The sequence below is a fragment of the Ambystoma mexicanum genome, chromosome 6p (assembly GCF_040938575.1).
Source record: "Ambystoma mexicanum isolate Mex_15411 chromosome 6p, UKY_AmexF1_1, whole genome shotgun sequence".
In the NCBI taxonomy this organism is placed as follows: domain Eukaryota; kingdom Metazoa; phylum Chordata; class Amphibia; order Caudata; family Ambystomatidae; genus Ambystoma; species Ambystoma mexicanum.
This window is the reverse complement of record NC_090935.1, coordinates 160,627,862-160,646,224: the sequence shown is the minus strand read 5'-3', so window position 1 is coordinate 160,646,224 and position 18,363 is coordinate 160,627,862.

The following is an 18,363-nucleotide window of genomic DNA, read 5'->3' as shown; positions in this document are numbered from 1 at the left end:
ATTCAAATAATTTAAAAATCAACACCACAAAAAGCGAAATCCTGATATTTCGTAGCTCAAGCATAACATTGAAATCCCTGGAGACAAAATTTGTGTGGAAACTTGGCCAAGATAGGTTACGCATATCAAATAATGTGAAGTACTTGGGCATGATGATAAATACCAGTATTTGTGATGACCCTTGGATCCAAGAATCAAAGAGGAAATGTGGCCAGTTGGCATGCCAGGGCCTTTTGCTGCACAGGAAATTTGGAAGATTCTCGACACAACCTTTGAGAAACTTCTACGAACACAAAGTAGTATCGATCCTTATATATGGAGCTGAAAATGCCTTTGGATGCTCATTTAATCATTGGGCATCGCTTGAACACATGTTTTGGACCAACGCTTTAAGTTTGCCAACTGGAATTTCAACTGCATGTATAAGATATGAACTGGCGTTAATTTCTTTACAGGCAAGGATCATCTGCAGCCAACTGGCCTTATATCAGAAAACTAGAGCTCAAGAAGGAATTCTGCAATTTAAGATACTGCAAAATGCAACCTTGCAGGGTTCTGATGTGGTCTCCCTTTGGATAAAACGTTGTGAAGATCTCTTACTCGCCTATAACATCAATTTGGTTACCTTACACGGAAACCCTACGGCAGCAAAATTAAAGATCTGGCGGGCAGACTGGGAATCTACGTGCAGGGAGCGACTTGCTTCAAGAGCAATGATAAACGCCCCGGCAGAAGCAAGAGGTTTCAACGTTTTACAAAAGTATCTGCAATTATTTCCAAATCCTAAAGCCCGCAGACTCTTCTTGCTGTTTCGTTTAAACGCCTTCAGAACTAAAGAACGATACAGCCACTGGGCTTGCAATACTGAAGCGAATTCTGTGTGTCGATGGTGTGAAAAAGAAGTGGAATCACTCAAACATTTGGTGCTGTTCTGCCCCGGATTAAAGGATATTCGATCAATCCACCTGGGTCGTTGGAATGATGATCATCAACTTTTGTGTGCAGATGAATGGTGTAGGAGTTTATGGAATGGTACTGATATGAAATTAATTTTGCCATTTACATCTTTTCTGGTATCAATTGAAGAGAGGTTAAACATGGATGGTCAAACTACAGAACTGAGAGACCCCAAACAAACAAAGGGAGTGTCATATAAATTGACTTAGACTGGAACTAGAAGTTAAAGGAGGACGGGAGGGTGGAGTTGTTTGGGGTATTTTTTGCACTTGAGTTGATGGATTTGTTTTAGTCTTGAGAATTGTCTGTAATATTTTAAAGGTTTGAATATAAACCAATAAAATTTAAAATAAAATAATAAAAAATTGCCTCGTGGCAGCTGGTAAAGTTCAGGTAAGAGTCTGTATTACCCAACACTGTCCGGCAAATGACACCTCTATGTAATCTGTTGCTTTCTCCCTTATTACAGGTGCAGAGTGAGAAATTATGGCGTCTTGAGGAATAATGCCTCCGGCGGTAAAATCAGGTAAGTCTATTATGGTGAAAGAGATTCCCTTGGTTTGTTCTTTCGGCTCACCTGGCTGTCCTTTTGTTCCCTTTAGGTGCCGGAGTTCGGCGAAGAAGTGATGAAGACAGAGGTGGATCGTGGAGGTGCTGCGAAGGTTGGTGAGTATAACGCGGCGCTGCAGCAGGCGATGCGACGCGCATCAAATAACGTCTTTCTTCCTATTCGAAGGCGTGATGGATCCAGAATCAGGCGAGGAATAAAAGTATTGTTCTTGTTCTAACCTTTTTCCTTCTTTCCCCCTTTTTTCTAGGAGCTACAGACTCGAGGCGGGCGTGGCAGAAGACTGGATGCTGACTTGCAGGCACGGTGAGCGTTACGCTGCAGGATGCAGAATAACGCGAAGCGTGAGCTGCTCTTCGGGCGTGGTTTAAATAGCCTTCAAAGTAGTCCCAATTAAGAAGTTCCCAAGACCACACCCGAGTAAGAAAATAGTCCCTGAAGTAAAGTAGTTCCCCTTCAGACTTAGCAATGGCTTGAATGCTGAGCAGCATGGTCTGCATGAGGTAAGTGAAAGCAAATGAGCCTGGCGCCAGGACTGACCCTTTCTATGAGCCTGGTGCCTACGGCGCCAGGACTGTACCCAGATAGCCCCTAGCCGGGGCTGCTGGGTTTTTTCCAAGTATCTGGATGCCTGCTCCCGGGACAGATGGACCTGGTCCGGATGCCCGGGGGTAGGTATCATGACAGCACTCCCCCCCATGGCCCCTCCCAAGGTCGTTCTTCCTCTTGGTCCTGGTTTGTCTAGGAAGTTCCGATGGAATTATTTCACCAGTCGGGGTGCATGAACGTGGTCACTAGGTTCCCAGGATCTTTCTTGTGGTCCGTAACCTTTCCAGTCAATTAAATAAAAAAGTCTTGAGTTAACTATCTTAGAGTCCAGGATATTGTTAACTTCAAATTCGGGTTCCCCATCAATTAGGATAGGGTCAGGTGGTTTGGTTAATCTTGTCCCGGGTTGGACTGGTTTCAGGAGTGAAACATAAAAGACGGGGTGGATTCGCATGTTAGAAGGTAATTCCAATTTAATGGCCATCGGGTTGATAATGGCCTTAATGGTGTAAGGTCCCAAATATCTAGGGTTAAAGGTCCGAGTTCCTTTCAGGGGTATTTGTTTAGTAGCCAGCCAAACTTGATCCCCAATCTGGTATTGTGGAGCATCACTCCTATTTTGGTCAGCATTTTTTTGTATTTCTCTTTTGCCCTTTTTAAATGCTCTGTTACTTCCTTGAAGGCTTGTGTAATAGTAGAATGCAAATGATTCACCGCAGGCATTTCTAGTTGTTGGGGCAAATCGAGTTCTGAGGTTCGAGGGTGATGCCCATACATGGTAAAAAAGAGGCTTTGTCCAGTTCCTGAGTGTAGAGAATTGTTGTATGCGTATTCAGAAATCCACAAAATATCCTTCCAATTGCCTTCGGTTTGGTGTAGCATGCAACGTAGGTATTGTTCAAGAGTCTGATCAGTCCTCTCTGTCTGACCATCGGTCTGGGGATGGTGACTGGTAGATAACCTCACGTCGATTTGTGCCAATTGGCAGCATTTTTTCCAAAATTGAGAGATGAATTGACTACCTCGGTCTGAGACCAATACGGAAGGGAATCCATGTAGTCGAACAATATTTTCAAGAAATTCCTTGGGTAAAATTGCAGCAGAGGGTAATCCCTTTAAAGGAATAAAGTGGGCCATCTTGGAAAAAAGATCTACTACAACTAGAATGGTGTTAAATCCACTACATGGAGGCAGATCAGTAATGAAGCCAAGGGACAAAGTGTGCCATGGCGTAGGTGGAATATCCAAAGGTTGTAAAAGACCAGCTGGTTTCTTCTTCTGGCTTTTGTTTTGGGCACAGATTCCACAAGATAGCACAAATGACTTAACGTCTTTTCGCCAGGTGGGCCACCAAAATTGCCTCTTAATTTTAGCTTCAGTTTTTGCAACTCCTGGATGTCCTTCAATCAGCGCATCATGATAGTTGGAGATGACTAATTCCTGTAGCTCCTTGTGTGGTATGAATAGACAACCTTGATAGTACGGTAGATCATTGATAACTGAATAATCTTGGCCTTCCTTTACCCAGTCCTGTAGGGCTGCTGGATCAAAACGTTGGTTGATTTTTGAATGAATTTCTTCTAGAGTTTGTAGAGTAGTTATGCCAAGGATTCTTTCTTCTGGAATTATAGGTACTGGTTCCGGGTTTGAGTATGCTTCTCCCATTCTTATCCGGGATAGGGCATCGGCCTTGCCATTTTTACAACCTGGTCGGTAAGTGATCACAAAATCGAACTCTGCAAAGAATAATGCCCACCTAAGTTGACGTGATGATTGGGCCTTGGTTGTCTTCAAATATTGCAAATTCCTTTGATCGGTGATTACTGTGATGGTATGCCTGGCGCCGAGAAGATAATGTCACCAAGCCTTGAAAGCAGATTTGATGGCCAATAACACTTTAATCGGTGACGGCATAGTTTAATTTGGGTGCCGAGAATTTTCTTGACCAGAATGCTACTGGATGAAGTTGGCCGGTTTCCGGATCCTTCTGAGACAGGACAGCTCCCATGGCTAAACTGGATGCATCCGTTTGAACTACGTATGGAAGCTCGGGGCGTGGATGCTTTCAAATAGGTGCAGAAGTGAATTTCAGTTTTAGATCTTGGAAGGCTTTTTCAGCTTCTTCAGTCCACAAGAAGCGCTTGTTCTTTTTCAAAAGTGCTGTGATGGGATGTACAATATGAGAGAATCCAGGGATAAATCTTTGGTAGAAATTAGCGAAGCCAAGCATGCTTTGAACTCCTTTAACTGAACTGGGTGATGCCCATTTGAAAATGGCATCCACTTTTTGAGAGTCCATTCAAACTCCTTTTGGGGTCAGGATAAATTCAAGAAATTCGACTTCTGTGGAATGAAAAACACATTTTTCCAACTTTGCATACAACTTGTGCTGGCGTAATTTTTCAAGGATTGCTCGAACGTGCTTAACATGGTCTGATCCTGAGGAGGAGTACACTAGAATGTCGTCTTTGTATACAACAACACAGACGTCAATACGTTCGCGAAAAACATTGTTCATAAAATACTGGAAGGCTGCCGGTGCATTGCACAACCCGAAAGGCATCACCTGATATTCGAATAATCCGTACTTGGTGCGAAAGGCAGTCTTCCATTCATCGCCTTTCTTCAAGTGTACCAGATGATATGCCCCTCGGAGATCTAACTTAGTATAGATACAAGCATCCTTACTTGGTCCAGTAATTCGGGGATCAGAGGCAAAGGGTATCGGTTTTTTACCTTAATTTGGTTTAATGAGCGGTAATCTATACATTTTCTAAGGTCACCTTCCTTTTTAGGTACGAAGAACAGAGCTGAGGATGCAGGAGACTTGGATGGGCAAATGAAGCCATTAGCAAGGTATTGATCCAGGTATTGTCGTAGGTGAAGGCTTTCATGCTCCGTAAGGGCGTAGATCCTGCTGCATGGGGGTTGTGCACCGGGTACAAGATCGATCTGACAATCGTAAGATCTGTGAGGTGGTAAGGTGTTTGCCTGTTCTTTCTGAAAAACACCCAGAAATTCTTGATATTCCTGAGGTAATTGAACAGGTGGGTTAGTGACTATGGCCATGCCCTTGTTCAAGGTTTTTTCCGGGTAACAGGTGTGTGCACAATCTGGGAAGGTCATACTCTTCTCTCGCCATTCTATAAAAGGATTATGTGTTTCCAACCATGGCATTCCCAGAATTATTTGGAATTGTGGAGCCTTGATTAAGCCACATACAATCCTTTCTCGATGCCCATCTTGACCCACCAGTGACATCTCTGTAGTGGAATGAGTTACTGGCCCAGAGGCAATTTCAGTTCCATCGACGGTAGTGATGACATCTGTAGTGGTTCTTTTGCAAAGAGATAGGTTCATCCTTGAAGCCAGTTCATGATCCATATAGTTTCCTATGGCCCCGCTATCTATGTACGCTCTCACTGCGTGCATACGTGATGGCTGCCTTGGATCAATGAGGACTGTTGGCCGATTAGGTGCGAGGTCTGAGTGTCCTTCTTTAAGCTCGGCAAGCGGAACTCTACGCTTGTCGGTCGTGGTCGTTTCCCGGATCAGACTCTGTTTGACTTTTGTCCGCAGCTCCTACCACCTTTTTGGGTGGTTTTACCGGGCAATCCCGTAGAAAATGTCCCGAGGTTCCACAGTACAGACACAAGTGCAACTGTCGTCTATTTTCTCTTTCCTTCTGAGTTAAAGGTCCTCTAACCGCCCCGATCGGCATGGGTTCCGGTGCATCCGTTCCTTTGGGGGTAACATTGGATTTAGCCAACACTCGATTCTCGAACTTAGCTCTATCTGCCTTTCTATTCTGAAGTCGGTGATCTATCTGGACCACTAAGTCTATATATTCAGCACCATCCTGAGGTGGGTTCACAACTTGAGCCAACACATCTTTGAGTTCTCCTCGCAGTCCACAATGGAATAATGTAATTCATTTTACCTCGGGCCATCCTGTTTCCACCACCACCCTATTGAAGGTAGCGAAATAGGTTAGTAGATCTTGGTTAACCTGTCGCAGGGACAAAAGTTCATTATCCAGGGCCTGTCCCTGTGAATGTCGGGTGAATAGTCTTTCCATGCTCAATTAAAAACCCTGAAAGTCACGAAGAAGAGGGTCGTCCTGGTTGACTAGAGGAATCGACCAATCGGCTGCGGTACCACTGAGATATGATAGTACGAAGGCTACTTTGGCTTGATCATTTGGAAAGGCTCCAGGTCTGCATAAAAAGTGCAGGCGGAATTGGTTTATAAACACAGCAAACCTTTTGGGGTCCCCAGCAAAGCGTTCGGGCGGAGCTAATGGAATAGTTCCTGGTAGAATTACTTGCACAGGGTTGCTTGATGAAACAGGAGTTGGGTTTCCGCCTAGTCCAGGCAGGGGTGATTGTCCAGCCTGGCTTTGCAGCAATTGCCTAGCAAGGTCATCAGTTTGCTCCTTTGACAAAATCAGTTCTCTCCTAAGCGCATTAGTTTCTTGGCGGGCAGAATGTACTTCAGCCCTTAGTTCCCCTAGTAATTGGGCCATTTGGTCAGTTTCTGAGGTCTTCATAACTCCCGGGTGGGAATTTGTCGGTGGGCTTTGCGTTCTGTTATGCTCACCTGGCTCCCACAGCGGCGTCGATCGGAACTGGAAAGCTGAGGTTTCCACCCACGTGACGTGTAGTGCAGAGATGACAGACTGGACTGGCCCACCTAATTTCGTCTGGTTGACCCGTAGAAGTATTCTCCTGAAAGTTGAGAAAGGGAATTAGCCACCCGTGGATTTGAGTGATAACCCTCCCCCACTGTTCTCCCCTCTAATCAACTCCGATGTCTCCTTTTATATTCTCACCTTAGGTTTTTAAAAGATGAGCTCTCCATCCTGCGTAGAATGCAGGGACGCGTGGATAACCAGTTTCTTCACTGGTCCGAAGGAAATGGGGAGTTCCAGAACAATATTGACTCTGAGGTTCCTGGTGAGGAGCCGTAAGTATATAATTTGTAAGAGTTCAAAATGTCTGACTTTCACTCTTGTCCTATTCCTTGCAGCTTGCAGCTTGACCCTAGAGAAGATTGCCTCGTGGCAGCTGGTAAAGTTCAGGTAAGAGTCTGTATTACCCAACACTGTCCGGCAAATGACACCTGTATGTAATCTGTTGCTTTCTCCCTTATTACAGGTGCAGAGTGAGAAATGATGGCGTTTTGAGGAATAATGCCTCTGGCGGTAAAATCAGGTAAGTCTATTATGGTGAAAGAGATTTCCTTGGTTTGTTCTTTCGGCTCACCTGGCTGTCCTTTTGTTCCCTTTAGGTGCCGGAGTTTGGCGTAGAAGTGATGAAGACAGAGGTGGATCGTGGAGGTGCTTCGGAAGCTGGCGAGTATAGCGCGGCACTGCAGCAGGCGATGCAACGCGCATCAAATAACGTCTTTCTTCCTATACGAAGGCGTGATGGATCCCGAATCAGGTAATTTTTTCAAGGATTGCTCGAACATGCATAATATGGTCTGATCTTGAGGAGGAGTACACTAGAATGTCGTCTATGTATACAACAACACAGACGTCAATGAGTTCGCGAAAAACATTGTTCATAAAACACTGGATGGCTGCCGGTTCATTGCACAACCCGAAAGGCATCACCTGATATTCGAATAATCCGTACTTGGTGCGAAAGGCAGTCTTCCATTCATCGCCTTTCTTCACGCGTACCAGATGATATGCCCCCTCGGAGATCTAACTTAGTATAGATACAAGCATCCTTAACTTGGTCCAGTAATTCAGGGATCAGAGGCAAGGGGTATCAGTTTTTTACCGTAATTTGGTTTAATGCGCGCTAATCTATACATTTTCTAAGGTCACCTTCCTTTTTAGGTACGAAGAACAGAGCTGAGGAGGCAGGAGACTTGGATGGGCGAATGAAGCCAATAGCAAGGTATTGATCCAGGTATTGTCGTAGGTGAATGCTTTCAGGCTCCGTAAGGGCGTAGATCCTGCTGCAAGGGGGTTGTGCACCGGGTACAAGATCAATCTGACAATCGTAAGATCTGTGAGGTGGTAAGGTGTTTGCCTGTTCTTTCTGAAAAACACCCAGAAATTCTTGATATTCCTGAGGTAATTGAATAGGTGGGTTAGTGACTATGGCCAGGCCCATGTTCAAGGTTTTTCCTGGTTAACAGGTGTGTGCACAATCTGGGAAGGTCCTTCTCTTCTCTCGCCAATCCATACAAGGATTATGTGTTTCCAACCATGGCATTCCCAGAATTATTTGGAATTGTGGAGCCTTGATTAAGTCAAACACAATGCTTTCTCGATGCCCATCTTGACCCACCAGTGACATCTCTATAGTGGAATGAGTTACTGGCCCAGAGGCAATTTCAGTTCCATCGACGATATTGATGACATCTGTAGTGGTTCTTTTGCAAAGAGATAGGTTCATCCTTGAAGCCAGTTCATGATCCATATAGTTTCCTATGGCCCCGCTATCTATGTACGCTCTCACTGCGTGCATACGTGATGGCTGCCTTGGATCAATGAGGACCATTGGCACGATTGGGTGCAAGGTCTGAGTGTCCTTCTTTAAGCTCGGCAAGCAGAACTCTACGCTTGTCGGGCGTGGTCGTTTCCCAGATCAGACTCTGTTTGACTTTTGTCCGCAGCACCTACCACCTTTATGGGTGGTTTTACCGGGCAATCCCGTCGAAAATGTCCCGAGGTTCCACAGTACAGACACAAGTGCAGCTGTCGTCTCTTTTCTTTTTCCTTCTGAGTTAAAGGTCCTCTAATCCCCTCTGATCTGCATGGGTTCCAGTGCATCCATTCCTTTGGGGGTAACAATTGATTTAACCAACACTCGATTCTCGAACTTAGCTCGATCTGCCTTTCTATTCTGAAGTCGGTGATCTATCTGGACCACTAAGTCTATATATTCAGCACCATCCTGAGGTGGGTTCACAACTTGAGCCAAAACATCTTTGAGTTCTCCTCGCAGTCCACGATGGAATAATGTAATTCGTTTTACCTCGGGCCATCCTGTTTCCACCACTAACCTATTGAAGGTAGCGATATAGGTTAGTAGATCCTGGTTACCCTGTCGCAGGGACAAAAGTTCATAATCCAGGGCCTGTCCCTGTGAATGTCGGGCGAATAGTCTTTCCATGCTCAATTGAAAAACCCTGAAAGTCACAAAGAAGAGGGTCGTCCTGGTTGACTAGAGGAATCAACCAATCGGCTGCGGTACCACTGAGATATGATAGTACAAAGGCTACTTTGGCTTGATCATTTAGAAAGGCTCCAGGTCTGCATAAAAAGTGCAGGCGGCATTGGTTCATAAACACGGCGAACCTTTTGGGGTCCCCAGCAAAGTGTTCGGGCGGAGCTAATGAAATAGTTCCTAGTAGAATTACTTGCACAGGGTTGCTTGATGAAACAGGAGTTGGGTTTCCCCCTAGTCCAGGCAGGGGTGATTGTCCAGCCTGGCTTTGCAGCAATTGCCTAGCAAGATCATCAGTTCGCTCCTTTGACAAAATCAGTTCTCTCCTGAGCGCATTAGTTTCTTGGCAGGCAGAATGTACTTCAGCCCTTAGTTCTCCTAGTAATTGGGCCAGTTGGTCAGTTTCTGAGGTCTCCATAACGCCCGGGTGGGAATTTGTGGGTGGGCTTTGCATTCTGTTATGCTCACCTGGCTCCCACAGGGGCATCGATCGGAACTGGACAGCTGCGGTTTCCACCCACGTGACGCGTAGTGTAGAGATGACAGGCTGGACTGGCCCACCTAATTTCATCTGCTTGACCCATAGAAGTATTCTCCTGAAAGTGGAGAAAGGGAATTAGCCACCCGTGGATTTGAGTGATAACACTCCCCCCCTGTTCTCCCCTCTAATCACCTCCGATGTCTCCTTTTATATTCTCACCTTAGGTTTTTAAAAGATAAGCTCTCCATCCTGCGTAGAATGCAGGGGCGTGTGGATAACCAGTTACTTCACTGGTCCAAAGGAATTGGGGAGTTCCAGAACTCTGAAGGTCCTGGCGGGGAGCCGTAAGAATTTAGTTCGTAAGAGTTCAAAATGTCTGACTTTCACACTTGTCTGATTCCTTGCAGCTTGCAGCTTGACCCTAGAGAAGAGAGTCTGTATTACCCAACACTGTCCAGCAAATGACACCTGTATGTAATCTTTTGCTTTCTTCTTTATTACAGGTGTAGAGTGAGAAATGATGGCGTCTTGAGGAATAATGCCTCCGGCGGTAAAATCAGGTAAGTCTATTATGGTGAAAGAGATTCCCTTGGTTTGTTTCTTTCGGCTCACCTGGCTGTCCTTTTGTTCCCTTTAGGTGCCGGAGTTCGGCGAAGAAGTGATGAAGACAGAGGTGGATCGTGGAGGTGCTGCGAAGGCTGGTGAGTATAGCGCGGCGCTGCAGCAGGCGATGCGACATGCATCGAATAACGTCTTTCTTCCTATTCAAAGGCGCGATGGATCCAGAATCAGGTGAGGAATAAAAGTATTGTTCTTGTTCTAACCTTTTTCCTTCTTTCCCCCTTTTTTCTAGGAGCTCCAGACTTGAGGCGGGCGTGGCAGAAGACTGGATGCTGACTTGCAGGCACGGTGAGCATTACGCTGCAGGATGCAGAATAACGCGAAGCGTGAGCTGCTCTTCGGTCGTGGTTTAAATAGCCTTCAAAGTAGTCCCAGGTAAGAAGTTCCCAAGACCACACCGAGTAAGAAAATAGTCCCTGAAGTAAAGTAGTTCCCCTTCAGACTTCACATTGGCTTGAATGCTGAGCAGCATGGTCTGCATGAGGTAAGTGAAAGCAAATGAGCCTGGCGCCTACGGCGCCAGGACTGACCCTTTCTATGAGCCTGGCACCTATGGCGCCAGGACTGTACCCAGATAGCCCCTAGCCGGGGCTGCTGGGCTTTTTCCAAGTATCTGGATGCCTGCTCCTGGGACAGATGGACCTGGTCCGGATGCCCGGGGGTACGTATCATGACACCCTGTATGTTTTTCACTCTTCTCCTTAGGTTCCCTTGATCATCGTTCTTTTGCTTTGCCTGGTTGTTCCCTTGCTGTTTCCTTTTTTCTTTCAGGTTTCTCATTCTTACTCGGTTAACTAGTTTGTTCTTCACTTTACTTGACAGCTCTTCTCTTGTACCTTGAGCCAATCGTTTATTTGGCTAATTTGTCCTTGTCTCGTCTATGTCCCATCTGCTTGCACCCCTCCTCTTGTGCCTGCCCTATTATCTCCCCTCGCATACCTTACACCCCCACCCCTCGCCCACCCCCTTCTCTCTCCCCTTCCCCTCCCTCTGCATCCTCTATGGCTCACTGTTTTTCCTATCTTCTCTACCTGCTTCTCTATTGACTATCCTGTCCTCAGTAAGTCTGGTAGGAAGACGTTCTAAAAGAATATCCTAATCTCCAACACAGGCCTCCCTATCGCTGATACATATACTGTCAGGGCTGGGGCAATTGGCAGTGTTTTGGGGGTTTTGGGAGGAGGCAAGAGGGCCCTGGGGAGTCCCATCACCTCGTCCAGGCGTGTTCTCCTTCCGTTTTTCAGGACAAAGGCCCAAGGAAGGAGAACCACCCAGAGACTACAATACCCAGCAGGCCGAGCGCATCACGGGCCTGCTGGGAGGAAAAGGAACACACGCGCGCTACTGCGCATGCGCGAGCCGCGCCCAGGGAGCAGCGCTCGCAATCCTGGCCATCGGCGAGAGAGGACGTGTTTCCCTCGAGCTCTTGCAGGCACGCCTACACGGGGCACCGCCCGCCAGCTCTACCCCCGGCCCCGCGTACATGAAAGAGCTAAGTACAAGTCTTTTACTTAGACAGCTGATTTCTCCCGTGGGGAGTGAACGTGTAGCACGCTGAGGAATTAAACTGTTGACGTTTTCGGAAGCACGACATTATTGCATGCAAAGCATGATACTAACCCAGAGTTGGAGTTAGCTTGGCGGTGAAGCAACCGCACCGTTAACAGATCTTTAACCCTTTAGGGAACGTTCTGTTGGAACAGCAATTTCGCACGCACGTGCACTGACTCTGTTTTGCTATTTTCAGCTCATTTGTTTGATCGGATCGGTGAGACATATCACGCCCATCAACCCGAAAAGGCCGAAGGACCTAGAACTCCACAGAACATTGAGCTAAGTGCTTTAGCACCTCATGTGCATGTTATTGTTTGTTGCTACTTTTGCACAGGGTGAGGTGGGGAACACGTAATCTGCATATTGGTGGGGAGATTACCACGACATGATGTGAGGTTGGTAGGGTTTGCCTTCATGAAGTAACGAGGGCATAGTTTGTGTTTTAGAAGGCAGTGTGAAAATCAGTCAACACTAGAGAACACTGTTCTAGGTGCAAGCTGGTCAGAGGCTCCAGTACAAAGGCCTCCAAGGAGAATTTCTGTGAGAGTGATGTTAGTGAGAAAGTGTGTGAGCGAAGTCAACGCCTACAACCATCCGCAAGAGGAGCCTTGGAGCCGAGGAGCATGTTTCCCTGAAACCCCCTTTTCCCATCCATTGTGATACCCTAAACCTCTCTCCGGTTATCCTGAACTCCCTCTACCCATCCATTCAACGAACCCTAACCCTCTTTCCCCAGAGAGTTGCGGTGGCCTGCGGTTTTCATTTCCCAGGTGCCAAGACCCAATGGGGAGGGAGGAGTTTGTGCTGCCTCTGCGCCTGTCAAGAGGAGTGAGGATCTGACATATACCAGCGCTTCCTCCAGACAGACCCTCACCAACATCCTTTTGTCGTTCCTTCTTCAGCCCTATGTACTCCACATATGGTCTCTGTTCTCTCTTCTTTTTCCTTCTCTCCCATTAATGGTGGCACCCAGTGGGAGGCCCTCCTGGCCCCCTTCTACTCCACTAAGATCATCATTAATGTTTACCTAAATGGCACTGTCTTGGTCCAAGGCCCTGAGGCCAACCTCCTCCCCTTTGATTGACGCAACCCATGCCTTATCAACTTCCTTTCCTCTCCTGCTGTCCCTTCTCTCCCCTCACTGGCTTCCTTGCCTCCTTTCTCTGCCTCTGCTCTGGCGCCTTCATCCTCCTCCTTGACGACCTTGCCCTCTCCTCCTTCCTCCTCTGCCCTCCCTCGGGCCCCTTCTACACTTCCACAGGGAGTGAGTACCTCCAACCTCTACCCCTCCCCGGAAGTCTTTAAATGGTGGCAACCTTGTCCAAATTGCCGCTCTCAACTCTCACACAGCTGTCAAACACTCCTCTGGCATCTGCCGTCTCCTGGAAGAACTCAAACTTGATGTTCTCGGCATCACCGAGACATGGTTCACGACCAGTTCTGTCATGAGTTTTGACACTCTCCTCCCTGATGGCTACAAGATCCTCTCCACGCCCAGACCCAACCGTCCAGGTGGCATTGAAGCCTTGATCTTCCCAGAGTGGATTCTTGCCTCTATCATTCCCATGCGGTCCAACTCCTCCTTTGAATGCCTGGTCTGCAGGCTCTCTCTCCTGGCCGCTCTCTCAATGTGGCTACTATCTACCGGCCACCTGGTCAGATTACCTCCTTTCTCTCCTAGTGGGCGGACCTCTCCTCCTCCCTCCTGGCCTCGATCACTCAACTCCTCCTTCTCAGAGACCTCAAAATCCACCCAGATGCTTTCTGTCCCTCCTCTGGACTCTTTCGCGACCTCTGCGACTCTCTTTATTCTCCCTTGCTCCAGCCTTGGCCGACTTCTGCAACCACTCTTTCACCACTGGAACCTTTCCTTCCCCCATGAAGCACTCTCTTGTGCAACCTCTTCTTAAGAAACCCTCAGTTGACCACTCCTGTCCGGCTAACTATCGCCCGATTTCCATTTCTCCGTTCCTGGGCAAACCCTTGGAAAAGCTGGCCATCTCCCAGCTGAATCTTCACACTGAATCTGTTGGTTGCCTTCATGACCATCAGTCTGGCTTCAGAGCAGCCAGAAGTACGGAAACGGTTCTCCTGAACATCTGTGAAGATTTGCTCTCTAACCTTGATGCCAATCACCCCTCTGTCCTCATCTTACTTGATCTCTCTTCTGCTTTTGACACGGTCAACCATGCCATCCTGCTCAACCGGCTCCGTGATAACCTGGGTATCACTGATCAGGTGTGGCCTGGCTGACCTCCTTCCACTTTGACCGGCCCTGCCATTTCCAACTTGGGTCCTTCCTCTCATCTATCTCACTCTCTACCTGTGGTGTTCCCCAGGGGTCTAACTCTTCTCCCTGGCTGTTCAACCAATACCTGGCACCTCTTGCCTACCGCATTGCTGCTTTCAGCTCCAACTTTCAGAGCTATGCGGATGACACTAAGCTTGCTTTCAGACTCCCCTGAGCCACCTCTCCTCCCTCTCTCATCCCGTATTGTCTGTCTGCAAGCCAGAGTGGTGTGCCTCCAATGATCTCTGCCTTAAAGCCAGTGCGATGGAGATCCTCTTCATCAGCACACCTGCACCTTCCTTTCCTGTCCCTCTCTGGCCACCCACGCTGGGCCTTCTTTCTGCTCCTACAGTGTCCTCTTTGACTCCACACTCTCCTTCTCTTCTCTCCTCACATCTCTGATGTCTCTAAGAAGTCTACCAACTGCACCTCCTCGGAGGTATTCTTCCTTTCCTCTCCTTCCCCCAGAAGCTCACTGTCTCCAGAGCTCTGGTTCTCTCTAGGCTGGACTATTGCAACAGCCTCTTTCTAAATCTGCCTGCTTCTACTCTCCGCCCTCTGCAACTAATCCAGGATATGACTGAAAGATTTGTCCTTGGCCTCAAGGCCAGGGATTGTGTCTCTCCAGCACTGAAATCTCTGCATTGGCTTCCAATGGCTGCGAGGATTAAGTTCAAAACCCTCTGCATTGTCCACAAGGCCTTCTAGGGCCTGGGTCCAAAATACCTTCAACTCTCTCTTCGTAAATACTTTCCGACTCAAGCTCTTCGCTCCTCCACCTACAACTCCCTCAGGGCCAGTCTCTTCTCCAAGCAATGAGTTGGTGGTAGATCACTTTCTTCGGCTGGGGCCTCCTTCTGGTACAGCCTCCCTGCCACTCTGAAACTTGAGGAGAACCATCTGCAGTTCTGGAAGCACCTCAAGACCTTCGTCTTAGCTTCTGCCTTCGCTCTTCCTCTCCACTGCTGATCTGTCTGCTTCGGCACTGGGCACCTGGTTACCATCTGATTTTTGGGCCCAGTTCCCTACCCACCCAGCCACACACTCACATTGCCTCCTGGCAACCCTTGCACTTGGGTCTGTTTCTGCAACCCTACAGTCCCCTTCCCTGCACTTATAATATGAAGAGGACTGAGTAGCATTTGAATGTTAGTACATTAAGAATGTGTTTGCTCAATGTTGTGGAAAATCAAGAATACCATAGGGAGATCCGTTGCATTATGTATAGGATTGTATGAGATCAATAATTTAATGAATAACCATATTGTAGTAGACACGTTGAGCTTCCATTTTGCCTCACTTTACCATTAGATAGCATTGCACCGCGGCCGCCTCGCCGCGGCATCTTCACGTTCCGTCATTGCGTCTGATGTATGCACGGTTTCGAGCGTTTATATGCACACGCGCCTTGTGATTGCACAAGTCATCCAGTAATCTCATTTTCACAGTTCGATTGCTTAACCACCAGGCACTTGTTACACATTGTTCTAGTGATGTGGGGACTCACACTGACCAGTGTGTGTTTGTTTTCTTGACATTTTCAGATTACCTGTACATTGTTTTTATCTGCTACATTGAGGTGCTACTTATTTTTTCTGTTGACCGTTATGAGTTGAATTATTGGGAGAATCACTGTCATATCATTTTGGAATTTATCTGACAGTCATTTAAGGTGGTTAGAGCATAATTGCATATTATGCTTATAACAGTTTGGTGCCCTGAAGATGGACTTTCGTCCGAAACGCTTTAGTCAAGCACTGTCAGCCTTGCTCATTTTTAAAGAAATGTGAAGAATTCATTAAAAAGAAATGCATTTATTTATTATGAGAAAGGAGTAAAACGAGTTGTTTCTTTGTTTTTGTATATAAGACAGAAACAACTTCGTCGCAGGTTCCCCAGTTGTTGTGTTGGCATATGGATTAGCATGGCCATGGGCAGTCGCTGGGTGCGTATATAACACAACACTACAAACTTTGTGTCCCTCCTCATGTGCCAGTTCTCCCTATCTGTACTCTAATGGAATGGTTTGACCTTATTTTAGCGCCACCCAATAGCCAAAACTAAAAAGTTCATCCTGTGTGCTTTTGCACAAATGTCTCCATTGAGCTCTGTAACAACCTGTATTGCAAACGCTTAATGGTGTCCCTAATTGCCTGTCATAGTTTTGTTTCTACTCTGTTGACCTTTGTTGGCAAATTATCATACTACGTTTGCTAATTCTTGGAGTTAGCCTCTATAGGAAATGCTGGGTGTGTTAATACTCTGTCATTGGTCGAGCTGACCCTGTGGTGACTGTTAAAGTTAGACACTTAGGAATGATGGACTTCACAGCAAACGTAATCAGTATTCCTACCACTGGTATCGGTCGTCAGCATTTAGCCTGGGCGGCTGGCATGTGAACTCCAGCCTTCTCCAAAGCAGAAGCAAAGGTCAAAAGCGCAGCGGAATTCCTGGGCGTTCAGACCAGTGCCAACTCGTGGCAAGGTCAAGTGGAGTGCAAGCTAGAGCCCCACACAGAAGAGGTCGCAGGGGGCACCTGCCGGTGAAGCGGCTGACACCAGAGCACAGCTGAGCGAAAGGCATCAATCAAAGCCTCTACAAGGCAGCAGGCCTCCTGCTCCAGCAACAGGACACAGCCGAGCGCAGGGCATAAGGAATGTTTCCACTGCCGGGCTGTCACCCAATAACACCGCCATGCTATCAGTACACATTGCGCGGCCATCTTATACTTCCTGCCTGCGCAACATGTGAGCAGTGTAATCGCAAATATAATTGAAGAAAGAATCTGTTTAATCTACTCTAGTCATAATGGGTCTTTTAACCGTTCACAAGTTAACGTCATGAGGCACTTTATGCGTTGGTTGGTAGAAGAAGGAAACATATCATGTGCAGTAATTACCATGAACAGATGCGCTAATTTAAGGCATAGTTCACGAGTCTTCCTTTAAAGTCATGCATGCAGTAATGGAAAATACAGCATGTGATAAAAAATAGATACTGTATGTGGTATTACCGGAAATATATCACTACCGATGCAGGAATATCTCACATACACACAGAAAAACTGTAGGCGGCCATATTGGATTGCAATCTATGTGCTTCCGGGACGTGCCATCCTGCTAAAGTGAGCGTAAAACAAGATGCTGAACATAGTGGCAGTGGCAAAGGTGACGAGTGCCACCAGAGAAAATTCCAATTTGGCAAGCAGTAGCTGATGTGGCCAGTGGCACAGAGGGCATATGCACTTTTTGGAATCTCATTCACAAATCCTCCGCCCAGGGGTCACCTCTGGGACAGGGTACAGGACTGGGGCAGTCTCCATCCACTGCATAGCGGTATCAGCCTCATTGGCTCTCCTCCCCTTTTCCGGGGGAGGATCAGACCACAGACCATACCCTTACTACCCAAATAATAGACCGACATAGTTATACAGTTGGAAACAAAAGGTCACATTTTAATGGAGAATAACAATAAAGGGGGCAGGCCCTGCCCTAAACACATCATTGGTTCACGACCATATACTTCTAAAGGTGGCCCAAAAGTAGGGCAATGTTATAGTTCCGAATGTTCACAGTGTCCTCTTGCTGTCCACGGTCTTCCCAAGGCAGCGGACATACGCTCCAGATTGTACTGCACATAGTACTTCTTCTTTAGCTTCTAAGACGGCCCCATAAGCAGGGCAATGCAAAGTTCTGGATGTTCATGCTGTCCCCTTGCCACACACAGCTTTAGCAAGGCAGTGGACATACGCTCCAGATTGTACTGCACGTAGTACTTCTTCCTCGTGACACATCTTGATCCAATTGACATCTTTAACGCTAAATGCCACCTACACCTGTTTTAATAAATCCAGAAAGTTCCCTTTGACCTCGAGGTCCGTTGTACGCAAATTAAATGGCTGCACCTCTCTTTTACCTTGGTCCGATAGCCATAACAAAGAAACACAACCTACTCAGACTCTGCAGGGCCCTTACCTGTTCTAAACTAGCAGGAAGGGTGAGGGTGGCTGGAACATCAGGCGGGGGGGGGACTGGGAAGAGGCTGAGCTCCAGTCAACCTGCCTTATATGCCATCCCCAGGGCATGCCAGATATTCCAGCCCCTAGTGACGCCCCATCCTCCCGGAGGAAAGGTGGGAAATGCCTGTAAAGAGGAGC